The sequence below is a fragment of the Marmota monax genome, unplaced genomic scaffold, assembly GCF_021218885.2.
Source record: "Marmota monax isolate L192 unplaced genomic scaffold, Marmota_monax_Labrador192_F-V1.1 WCK01_AAM20220418_F8-fsc00474, whole genome shotgun sequence".
NCBI lineage: Eukaryota > Metazoa > Chordata > Mammalia > Rodentia > Sciuridae > Marmota > Marmota monax.
Window position 1 is genome coordinate 180,222 of NW_026692897.1, and position 12,826 is coordinate 193,047.

General features: G+C 39.7%; 1 pseudogene; it reads right to left on the reverse strand.

Annotated features, from left to right (window-relative positions):
• Positions 1–11,048: 11,048 nt before the first annotated feature.
• Positions 11,049–12,278, reverse strand: LOC124096802 (eukaryotic translation initiation factor 2A-like; annotated as a pseudogene).
• Between the last annotated feature and the right edge of the window lie 548 nt (positions 12,279–12,826).

The window sequence follows — 12,826 nt, forward strand, 5'->3', positions numbered from 1 at the left end:
GTCATATTTTTCCCACAGGGTAGTTGTTAAGGAGATACAATGAAATAGCATGTGTAAAATGCACACACAGGGTCTGGCACAAAATAAATGCTTAATTAATATAACTATTATGACATTGGTATCACCTATTGGTCTTAAGAGATGACAACATATTTAGGGGGGAAAATAATGCCTGTGATCTGTGTGATGCCCCCAAATGGAGGCAATTTAGAAATTAAAAGTAAAGAAAGTTTTATGGTTGGACTGTGACTTTTATCATTTTTATCCTGCTATCCTCCAGACATTGTTTACGGCTCCTCTGTATAAAGGAAAATATAAAGCTAAAAAAATCAGAACAAGCCCAACACAATGGCACAGGCTTGTAATCCCATGACTTGCTGAGGCAGGAGGATCATGAGTTCAACTTAGTGAGACCCTGTCTCAAAATAAATCTTAAAACATAATTTAAAAGGGCTGGTTATGTGGTTCAGGGGTTAAGTGCCCCTGGGTTCAATCCCTGGTACAAATAAAAAAAAAAAGCCAAGAAGAACAAAAGAAAATACATTGGAAAAGGAGAAGTATGGGTGAAATCTAAAAGCAGAATGCTATAAACTTTCCTCTTAATACTGCTCCCCACAAGTTTCAGTATGCTATAGTTTTGTTTTCATTTGTCTCACAATATAATCTAATTTCCTCTTGATTTCTTTTTGACACACTGCCAACATTGTTCACACAATGTTGTTGTGAACCTTAAAAGGCTCTAAAAAATAAAATCAAATGTCAGAAACTTGTATTAAAAACTGAGTAATAAATGATCAAAACTTATCACTTTTCTTCCTTTTATTATATGTTACTTATATTAGTTTGCTAGTGTGGATTACTTCAAAAATTCCTTTTCAGTCACATCAAGTTGATAGCTTGAAATAGGCAATGCTAAGAATATTTTGTCACAGAAATCAGAAAATGCTACATATTGGGACTTTTCTCCCAAAGAAGTTGGTTAAACATTTATCAACACACCACTAGGAAGAGGATACTGGGTGAATTTTTCCATCCTGTAGGATACTACAGTCTCCCTAGACATACTCTTGGAAGAGATTTTTTTGAGCAGTAAGCAAAGGTCCTAATCCAAGGTTCAAACCCTGCATGCACTTCACATATTTCAATCTACATGTGTGGGAAAACTTGGAGCATTATTTGATATAATTTATGTCACTTTACTTTGGAGTTCCATTCTTAGGCATAGAAGGGTATGGCAAGAAAGATGTGGGAGAAGGACCTCAGCTTGACAATTAAAGTTATTTTATTTCTGTGTTAAAATACCCCTCTTTAGGTAAATATTCTACCTGTTTGAAGTTACAAGGGCTCTCTCCCTTCTCTCTCTCATTCCAAACATGGCCTCCTGCTGACGATGGAGTTCATTTTTCTGTGTGGATAGTAGAGAAGGTACCCTGGTCCCACAGGCTGCCTCTGGCCCTTGATGGTTTCTCCTGGACTGACTTTCATGCCCTGATGGGACAGACTCGAATGCCTTAATAGCCTATCCTGACTGTCCTTCATGAACACTGTGAGTTGGTTCAGCTGAAGAAGTCAGCTGGTCTTTGGGAGAAGCTGATGATCAGGATACCCACTGTGGCCTCCAGCATTGGATCCTAAACTCTGCTGCTTCTTTATCCTTATTCATACCAGGCCTACTGGTTCTCTCAGCACCTCCTTGACTTGTTAGGACTTCCTGGGAGCTTTCTTCACCCACAATGGGAGGTTGGAGTCCTTCAAGTCTGTCCTCTGTCCCTCCCAGCCACTAACTTTCCCGTTTGTAATCTACAGCTTGGGCAGTGCCATTTTGCTTAGCTGGAGCACCATGCTGAATGGAGTATTTCTCTAAGGAGCTTGAGATCACTCTGAGTTAGTTCTCTGCTCAGGTTCTTTCTAACCTTTCTGGTGCTTCCAACAATAGTTCTTTAGGCTATAAGGTGCTTGCCTAATCCTCCCCCACAATCTCCATTTGCTCCCTGGAATCTACACTGAATAATTTGAAACCTAATTTAAAATAGTATGATTGCTATAGAAAATCAGCTTCTACAAAACCTCCTTATTTTCTTACCTCCTTTATAAGGAATTCATGAATAAACAATCTAATGATAGCTAATGATTTTCATTGAGTGTTCTGTGTGCAAACACAGAATTCCTGGGGGGCGTGGCTTTGGGGTATATATTTGTATCTGGCAAGTGAAGACCTCTCTCTCTTTCTGCTTGCTGATCACATTCAAAGTGCTTTACAGATAATGTCGTTTAATGTTCAGAGCTACTCCATGATTTAGGCATCAAAATCATCTTCATTTTGTAAGTGAGGAAATGGAAGCACAGAGATTCCTGAAGATGATAAGTGGCAGATTCAGGACTCAAACCCAGGCAATCTGGCTCCTAGGCCACACTCTTAATCACTGTAAAAAGATATCAGTTGAGGGCTGGGGTTGTGGCTCAGAGGTAGAGCACTTGCCTAGCATGTGTGAGGCACTGGGTTTGATCCTCAGCACCACATTAAAAAAAAAAAAAAAAAAGAAGAAGAAGAAGAAGAAGAAAAGATATTGTGTCAACATACAACTAAAAACTAAAGGAAAAATAAAAGATATCAGTTAAAAACATTGCTTCCAGAATGGTTCCAGCAAGCCCCTTTAACCAAGTTGCACATACTGTTATGGTTTGGATGTGAGGTGTCCCCCAAAAGCTCACATGTAAGACAATGCAAGGTTTGGAGGACAAATGATCCAGTTACAGCCTTAACCTAATTAGTGATTTAATCCCTTATAGGAGTGGAAACTGGAGGCAGGTGGGGTGTGGCTAGACAAAGTAGTTCCTTGGGGGCGTGGCTTTGGGTATATATTTGTAACTGGCAAGTGGAGACCTCTCTCTCTCTCTCTCTCTCTCTCTCTCTCTCTCTCTCTCTCTCTCTCTCTTCCTGATCATGTGTGAGCTGCCTCCACCTGCCACACTCTTCAGCCATGAAGTTCTGCCTCACCTCAAGGAATGGAGCTGGCCTTCTAGGGACTAAGACCTCTGAAACTGTGAGCCTTCAAATAAACTTTTCCTCCCCTAAACTTGTTCTGATCAGATCCTTTAGTCACGTAATTGATAAAGCTGACTAAAAACATCTAAACTCTTCTTCTCAGACATTCTAGAGCTTTTGCAGATGCTACAATGGCTCAGCAAAATTAAATCTGAAACAATGCAGGGCTTCGTATTTACCATAAGGGACATACCATTAGAACCAATAAGTTAGGAGCAGGTTCCCTGAGCACAGCTGCCGTGGAAGAGATCTTAACTAGATGCCTATTCTGAGACTCAGTTTTGACAACCACAAAGGGAAAAGGATGCATGGGCTGAGACCTTAGACTTTTGTATTGTTTACAAATGAGAGAGTAATGTACCTCAGTACTAGTAATTATAGGATCCAAAGCCTTGCATATAAGTAGAAAATTACAGAGATACAATGTAAGTTTGTAATTAATTTTAGAATTTTTCTTTTTTCAATGTATAGAGGGAAAAGTTCTTTTAGGAATTGCAGGAATTTCACATTCCCTCTACCCTGTCATTTAATTTTAGCACATCATTATTCAAGTCACTGTTAGATGTCTCAGCAAGAAACCTGTTTTCTCTTTCTAGTTTTACTCTGTCACCTCCAGTTCCTTTGCAGCCCTTTCCACATTGTGGGTTTGTGCTTGCAGCTGTTATTGGCATTTGGTACCTTTTGACATTCTTCAATGCTCTGCCCTGTATGGCAGGGACCTCCAGACTGGGAACCATAGTTTCTAGGCTTTCTTGTTATCAAGTTCCAGGCACATTTTCCATTCTCATGAGAGCAATGCTCATGAGACTCTGTTCTTCAGTAGCAATGGCTGGATGCATGCCTAGGATACTCAGGTGAGGAGTTTACAGTAGTCTCTGTATTTTCTTGACCCTTACACATCAGGGTGGGGGGGAGGGACTGTGGAAGACCTGTGGAGATGGCAGCATTTGCCTATATGTCCCTGCCTCAGTGACAGCAGCTTTCTGTTCTCTGTGGCAATAAGGCTGAAAGCTATTTGCTGTCACCCTGATTTTCAACCTTTCAGATTTTAAAGCAGTTTTATAAGTACCTATTTCTTAGACTAAATCTGTTTATATTTGAAACATCTCAAGTAGTTTCTGTTTTCATAACGGAAGTCAGACTATTAACAGTATTTGTGTAATGAGATTTCAGAAAAGTGACCTTCAAAAATAGAAATCTGGAATTGGCCATCTGACCAATTCAGGTTTGAGGGCAAGTGTGACTTCACACTAGTATAAAATGGGATACTGCATTCCATACTAAAAGGTGGCACAAGTGACTCAAGTTATCACCTATCGCTGTGCCTGTAATAAAGTAATTGCTTATATTTAGAAAAGAAGCAGGGACCTCAATTCTGCAACCTCAAAAACTGAAGTTTGCTACAACCACATGACCTTACAAAAGCTCCATATGAGGATGCAGTCAGCCAACAACTTATCACAGCATTGTGAGACACTTTGAGCAAAAGACCCAGTCACGCATTGTCCAGACTTCTGACTCACAGAATGGTGAGCTAGTAAATGGGTGCTATTCTCAGCTGCCATTTGTACTAAGTTGTTATGCAACAAAATAAAAGTGATTCACTTGGGTGAATTTATCCCACATTTTAGATTCAATACATTAGGTCAAGTAGCTGAGAGTCACACTAACAGGTTTCTTTGGTGATTGAAATATGATCTCACAGGTGGCCTACATTAAATGAAGTTATGATCTCAGTATTTCATTGGTATAATTAGAAGGAAAAGTTCCAAGATTTAGGGTGAGATTTATGTTGGGATAGATTTAACATGCACAACTTACTCCTTGATTTTGTCTTCCAGAAGATTCAATTGGTACTTTCTTCATCAAGGCATTAGAAAAGAGAGCGCTAATATGTTTATAAAGTTCTACAGCAGCTCTTTACCAGACACAGTGGTGGGAGATCTTTAAATAGCCTTCCTGATTTCAGTGGGCATGGTGAGTCATAGGCAGTATGGTCAGAACTTTAATCAGGGATCTTTGACCCTGATTGGTGTTACTAAAAATGACATGCATAATTACAATACTAAAACCTCACTTATTTTGGATAAGTGAAACCATCTGACTGTTTAAACAGAGAGCTAATATGAGTTACCCCACTGGAAAGTCTCAGTGTCTCACCTAACTCCCAGGCCTGCACTTATTCATAAGCCTAGAAATAGAGGGAAGGCAGAAAGATCCAATGTTACAACATTGTATGTGCCATGAATCTTCCTCCTACCTTTCAAAAGGGATCTTGGCCATTTATGAAGGTGACAATGCAATGGGAAAGAGAAATGCCCAATCCTTTCAGGCATTATCAGACACTGGCTGGATTCATGTTAACATCAGAGGATCTAAACCATCTCCATGATCTACAAGTCAGAGTGGGGCTTATGAAATTTAGAAAACACATGGAGTCTTAGCCCAAGTTCATCTCCAGGCCCCAACTTTGAGTACTCCATACTTTAAGTGGGAACCCAAGAAAATTAAGTCCATTTGCAATTTACTTTTGAAAACATACAAAGTAGTTTAAAATGTGACAAATCAGGAGGCTACATGTAGCCCTAATAGAAACATAAAGCCTAGAACTTTGGAGCAAAGGCATTCTTCTTCCATATCCTTTGTCTTCCAGAAAGTATAGTTGATACTTATCCTTTGATAAGCATCTGACTTGATACTCCATTCTCAGAGGTAAGAGTTCAGGAAATGTAAATTGCCCTTTAAGAACTTGATGTTTTCTGCAACACCAAACTATAAAATTGAGCATATTTAATAGTACCTACCTCATTGAATGGAAGTGGAATATATAAAAAATTTGTGTTCAAGTAAGTCCTCAAGACATGAGGAGGCCACCCAAACACACACACATTCTCTCTCTCTCTCTCTCTCTCTCTCTCTCTCTCTCTCTCTCTCTCTCTCTCTCTCTTTCTCATTAATGAGGATTGAACTCAGGAACACTTAACCACTGAGCCATAACCCCAGGCCTTTGTATATTTCACATAGAGACAGGGTCTCCCTGAGTTGCCTAAGACCTCGCTAATTTGTTGAGGCTGGCTTTGAATACTCCATCCTCTTGCCTCAGCTTCCTGAGCCACTGAGATTACAGGTGTGCACCACCTGCCCATCTAGGCCACCCAAACTCTGATGACATCTATTTCAGCTACATTTCCGACATCTTCCTCCTTAAGCAGTCACATGGAGAGTTTCCTATGTCCAGATGACTAGGAAAGGAAAGATTGAGTTTCATCTGGTTTGTGGATGATCTGTAGGATACACTAGCATGCTGCTGCCCTCTCAGGGTGGCCTTGAAGGACAGCAGGGAGGGAAATCCTCCCAGTGAGCACAGCATTGAACACTGCATCTGCTTACTGACTTTGTTTCGGCAAAAAAATAATCAGAATCACAGTTTACGCTGATCATTTGTCTGTATAATCTAGGATTGGAAAAACTATGATTAATGAATTGATGATAAGAAAGTCTGAGATAGAGGAATGTAGGAAGGGCACAGATGGGGAGAAGCAGAGGAGGTTTTAATGGTTGGTTTGACAAGGTGACCCATTCTGTGGATATCGACCAACCTCTGTCTCCTTTTACTCCAGTGCTTTCTCAGTTGTCTCATAGATAAAGCAGGCTCCATGGCAGGGATGCAGGTCATATGTTACTCAATAAGGTGGTCTGGAAACAAACTTCCTCTGCCACATTGCCTAACCTGCAAACAGCAGAAATCAGTTTTGATCCTGATGTATGGCACATTCTCCAGAGAGACCTGGTGTCAGCTTGACAACATTGAATCTTTTCCAACCTGAAGGTAATTGTGATTTATCCTCATTAAAATAGATATTTGCTGGGACTGGGTTGTGGCTCAGTGGTATAGCACTTGCCTAGCACGTGTGAGGCACTGGGTTGGATTCTCAGAACCACATATAAATATATGAATAAAATAAAAATCCATCAACATCTTAAAAAAATTAAAAATAGATATTTGCCTTCCCTGCCCACAAACCTTCCACTGGTACCACTGTCATTGGAAGTATTTAATGCTTCATTTATTATCACATATCCCTGGCCTCATCTTCTGACCATGGAAATCATAATGACAGGGGGGAAAAAAAGTCACAGAGAATTCCCTTTTCATTTTCAAAAGCGGTAATACATCCACACAACAAAATCCACAAATCTCATGTGCACATTTCAGTGAAGTTTTACACATGTGTATATCCATGTAATCATTGCCCAGATAAAGTATAGAACACTCTTATCCTCCCTTGTGCTTTCTCCCAGTGTTTTCTCCAAAGACAACCACTGTCCTTTATCACAGTAGATTAACTTCACATGTTCTTAACTGCATGTGAATGGAATTGTACAATATGTGCTCTGCTGCTTTGACTTCTTTTACTCAACGTTATATCCGTGAAACTTGTTAATGTTGTTGCATAATTCAGTAGTTCATTATTTTTTCACTATTAGGTAGTATGCCATTTTAGGGCTGTGTCATAATTTACTTACTGATTCTAAGTTTAAGACTTTGGGCAATTTCTAACATGATGATCTTATAAATAAAGCTGCTATCATACATGTCTTTTGGTGGATATAGGTATTCATTTCTACTATTTCTGCTATATAAGGTATATATGCACTCAGAATGGAATTGCAGAGTCATAGAATATATGTGTGTTTAATTTTAGTGTTGCCAAACATTGAGCAAATCAATTTGCACTCCCAATAACAATGCATGAAAGTTGTAGTTGTTCACCATCCTCATCAGTACTTGCTATTGACAGTCATTTAAATTCTAGTCATTGTCCTGGTAGTGTAGTGATATTTCCTTAGGGTTTGAATTTCCATTTCTCTGATAAGCAATGATATTGAGTCCCTTTTCAGATGTTCACTGACCATTTTGATATCCTTCTGTCAAATCTTGTGCCCTTTTTTAAATTGCATTCTCTTTTCTTATTATCTGTAGTCCTCCTGTATTTGGTATACAAGTTCTTTGTCATATGGACTTATTGCAGTATCTTTTCCTGTTTTTGACTTTTCTTTTTGTTTTCTTAAAAGTATTGTTAAGGCACTATTCCAAAATCCCAAATAAAACTCTGGGTCTTTTTGAAGTAAAGACAAAGAATTTATTCTGGTCAGGGCCAAGGGAGCACAAAGCAGACAGTTCTGCAACCCAGACACTGAACACAGTGATGGGGCCACTTAAAAACAGAAAACCAGGCTGGGGATGTGGCTCAAGCGGTAGTGTGCTCACCTGGCATTCGTGGGGCGCTGGGTTCGATCCTCAGTACCACATAAAAATAAAATAAAGATGTTGTGTCCACTGAAAACTAAAATATTAAAAAAACCCAGAAAACCACAAATAAGGTGGGGTGAGAGAGGCAAGTACTATCATAAGACACATTTCATAAAGTGTTACCAAGTTCTCATAATTGACATCTCCTGTACTTAGGAAATAAATTAGCACCAGCTAGTTTATATAATTTAATATATTCATGGTGTGCTTTTGTCTCTTGGAGATGGGGTGGTAGATAAAATTTATAAGGATGATAGTTAATATTAATTAAGCACTTACTTTGTGCCAGGCCCTGTGTGTGCATTTCACACATGCTAGTCCATTGTATCTCCTCAACAACAACCCTGTGGGGAAAGTGTCACTATCTCCATTTCACATACTAGGACACTAGAGGCACAAAGAGGTTAAGTAACGTACTCAAGGGAACACAGCAAAGTTAGAATTCAATCTAGAATTTTTTCTCCAGGACTCCCTCCTACCTCAAGCTTTCTCCCCGTGTCCCAATATTTTCCATTATCCAATCTATGGCCACAGCCATCTTGTACTGTCATGGCCTCCTGGGTGATTCCTTCTATGACCCACTCCATGGTTTCCTCCATGGCTTCCTTTGTGTTCAGGGCTATTGCTGTGGCCTCCTCCATAGCCATGACTCCCACTGTGGTTCATTCCATGCCATCTCCATTGCCCATCCTGTGTCCAACGCCATGTGCTCCTGCAGGTCCAATCCCAAGTCTTCTTCCAGGGTTCAGTTCATTTCCCAGGCTGTGGAATATTCCAGAGTCCAGGCCTAAATCCAGGTCCAGACTAAGGCCAAGGTTGTGGTCATAGAGGTAATAAGTACCTCTGTTTCTCAGAGGGGAGGAAAAGTTGCTCTGAAAGAAAAAAATATATTAAAAAATTAAGTACCGTCTCTTATAATATACAAGCCTGTTTCGCCAATGTGAGATTTTTATTTTTCAAAACTATGTCTTTTCTTACCATCATCCTTACTGTGCTCTCTGACTTTTTTTGTTATTTCACTCTTATTCTCTCTGAGAAATCAATCTCCCTGACACTATATTAATATACCCTCTTTATGTGAAGACTCAGGCCCTGGCTCGGCAGCATGGTCAGGTTACGTGTTGGACTTTCAAGACAAAGGTAAACCACATCCCTGTGTGAAAGGCACAGAGACCCACCTGAAAGACAGTCTTTCACTTTGTCAGCTAAGAATCTGAGACAGGCCTTCAGAAAACTGTCCCTATACCATCTTCAGATCATGCGCATGAAATCCAGAACCCAATCAGCCTCGACTAGGGTCCCAGATCTGTCACTCAGTACCTGTGCTGAGGCAGCTAATGGAGCTCCAGATCCGAATTGTAGAGCTGATTAAATGACAGTGCATTTCAAAAACGGCCCCAAGCCTCACACAAACAACTAATTATTGTTAGTTCTCATTACTATTTGATGTGGCATGTAAAATTATAAAGTCATGTAGGAAGTCATTTCTAGATAGTGGGGATTTATTTTGGAACTTAAATAGGGAGGGTGGCTGGGAATTCCCATAAATTGACTACCATATGCCAACCCTTTGTTGATATAATATGTTTTTTGTTTTTTGGGGTACCAGGGATGTAGTGCTCAACCATTAGCCACATCCCCACTCCTATTTTGTATTTTATTTAGGGGCAGGATCTCACTGAGTTGCTTAGTGCCTCACCATTGCTGAGACTGACTTGAACTCCTGGTCCTCCTGCTTTGGCCTCCTGAGCTGCCAGATTATAGGAATGTACCATCACACCCGGCTGTATAATATGTTTTTAATTTGTCATTTTGACCAGTGGTGTCTTGGTCATCATTTAACAACTGGCTATTCAAAGGGGAAAATTCTGTTTTGTAATGTTTGTTAACTTCCATGATATAAATACTTCTACCAGAATATATGTCAAGCTACCAATGTGAAGTCATTAAATCAAGTTGGAAAGAGATTCAGTGGTCCATAGGGGTCTCTTGTGGACCAATATGACTTGGCCTCAGCTTGCCAGTTATTTATTCTCTGCTTTATTCTTTACATGTGAGCTTACTAACAAATTATAAGAAAAGAAAAAAAAATATAAATGTAAGACTAGTTTGAGAAAAATATGTGTTCAAAGAAATATCAAGTTCTGAAAGCAGAGATGCAATGGGAGATCAGAGAGTAATTACCACAAATCAAACAAGAAATAGCAGACTACTCATGGGTATCAGAAATTTATTAAAAAGCCAGACACAGTGGTGCATGCCTGTAATCCCAGCAGCTTGGGAGGTTTGCAAGTTCAAAACCAGCCTCAGCAAAGGTAAGGCACTAAGCAACTCAATGAGACAGTGAGACACTATCTATAAATAAAATACAAAATAGGGCTGGAGATGTGGCTCAGTGGTAGAGTGCCCTTGAGTTCATTACCCAATACCAAAACAAATAGAAACTTAATAGATGTCATGCAATTGGATCCTGTACCTTTTTTTTTTTTTGATGACTACATCTTTCTGGTTCCTATTTTCATTTTTAAATTGGTTCCTCTTAGTTATACAATAGAATCCATTTTGATACAATTATACAAACATGGAATATATAGTATTCTAATTAGAATCCTATTCTTGTGGGTGGACACAATGGTCGGGATTCACTTAGGTATTTTCCTATGTGTACATAGGAAAATTATGTTAGATTTATTCTACTGTTTTTGCTGGAAATTTTCCAATCAAAACTGGCTGCCACGAAACCTACCATGAGTTTGCATTTGATGGTACATCACACTTGTGCAAGATAGAGTCAGTGTAATGTCATATCTTGTACCAATTATTAACATGTACCTGAGACCAAATGCAGCTGTACGTTCCCCATCTGGGCACCAAACAGAACATATTGAATTAGAAACCACTAGTTTAGAAATAAAATTATAGTTTTTAATATTCCACATTTCCATTTGTTCCCTCAGGTTTCCAAATCATACTAGTACAAGACATGTCCACGAGGGCTGCAGTAGGCTTCATTGTAAGGACTGGTTCCAAACTCAAACCCAGGGTCACATTTCAAGTTGAAAAGTGTTGCTTTGGCAGGCCTAAAACCATGAACAGCAAAAATCTCAGTAGAACTAGAATTCCAACCTACATCCTGTATGGGGTTAGTTTTAGTCATTGTACTACCTCACTTTCTTCCTTGGTTGCTGTGTAGCATTGGATTGGTTCTCCATGTAGGAAGCGCCTTCTCTTGTCAACATCTATACTACCTATTACCAACACAAAAGTAGCTTTTTTATTCCATAGCATGGTAAAATGATCAGCTTTAAGGAAACTTTTTTAAAAACTTTAAACTTTCAAAGGAATACAGCTTTAGAGCTGTGTGGAATCCAGCAGAGTTACAGTGTTGGCATAATCCAACAAACGAAGGTGTAGCTTTACTTCCTGGAACATAGGTGATTTATGTGGTTGGGGTCCATGTGATGAAACAAAATTATTAATTTTTTTGATAATGTAATTTATTTGCACTTGTGTTTAAAGTTTTCTTTTGAAGAAGTAAACTTCACTGTTTTTTTTTTCTCAAATAAGTTATTTCAAGTGTATCCCAGTTTTCACACCAAGAAGTTTAGTTTGGTAATTCTAGCTGCACCATCTTTAGAAAGTAGTATAAGGCTGCTTTGCTTCCAGGACAGTGGTTTTGGGTGAGAATTAAAAGTAAATTGCCTTTGGAAGGTTGAAGGAGTATAATTGTCCCTTTTTAGTGACATTGAGACAATTTATTTTTCCTTTTTTGACCCAGGGAAACAAGGTCCCATCCTTACTAAAGGTATAGAGTTTGCAATTTTTCCTAGATTCCCCTTGAAACCCTGTGCTATCTGTAAAACAGGGTGGTCCATACTGTCCTGATGCAGACGCCAACAGCAGAGTAGAAGGTGCCATATTGTCCTTGGGGGGAAAAAGAGCTCCATACTATAATTCCACAGTCACATTGGTTAACAGTATGGTAATTGTTGCATTCCTGTCAACAAAAACACTCAGGGTTAATCCAGGGGAACTGGGCCATGAAAAATAACCATACAAGACTTTGGGGGTCCTGTAATGGCCCCTCTGACCTTAAGAGTCCAGAGACAGAGAGAGAGAGAGAGAGAGCACTTGCTAACCCCTTTTATTGAGGAGATGCCTTCAAATGAGACAAGGGGTCAGGTTTCAGGGGGCTGAGTCTAGCCTCATGATGTCTGCTGTCAGCAGGTTGACTGACATCTAGGAACGCCACGCCCAAAGACAGAGCAAGAGAAGGGGACATACAAAGGGCATTTCCATGGAATATTCTATCCCAACGAGGCAAGGGGGTAATATCACAAAGGAACAGATGAGAATAGCTCAATCCATGGGGCTGCAGGAGGCACGTCTACACATGAAGACACATTTTGCCACATTTTATGACTTCCGGGATCGGGCAGCTGTCTAGGGCCACTTTGATGTGGCCA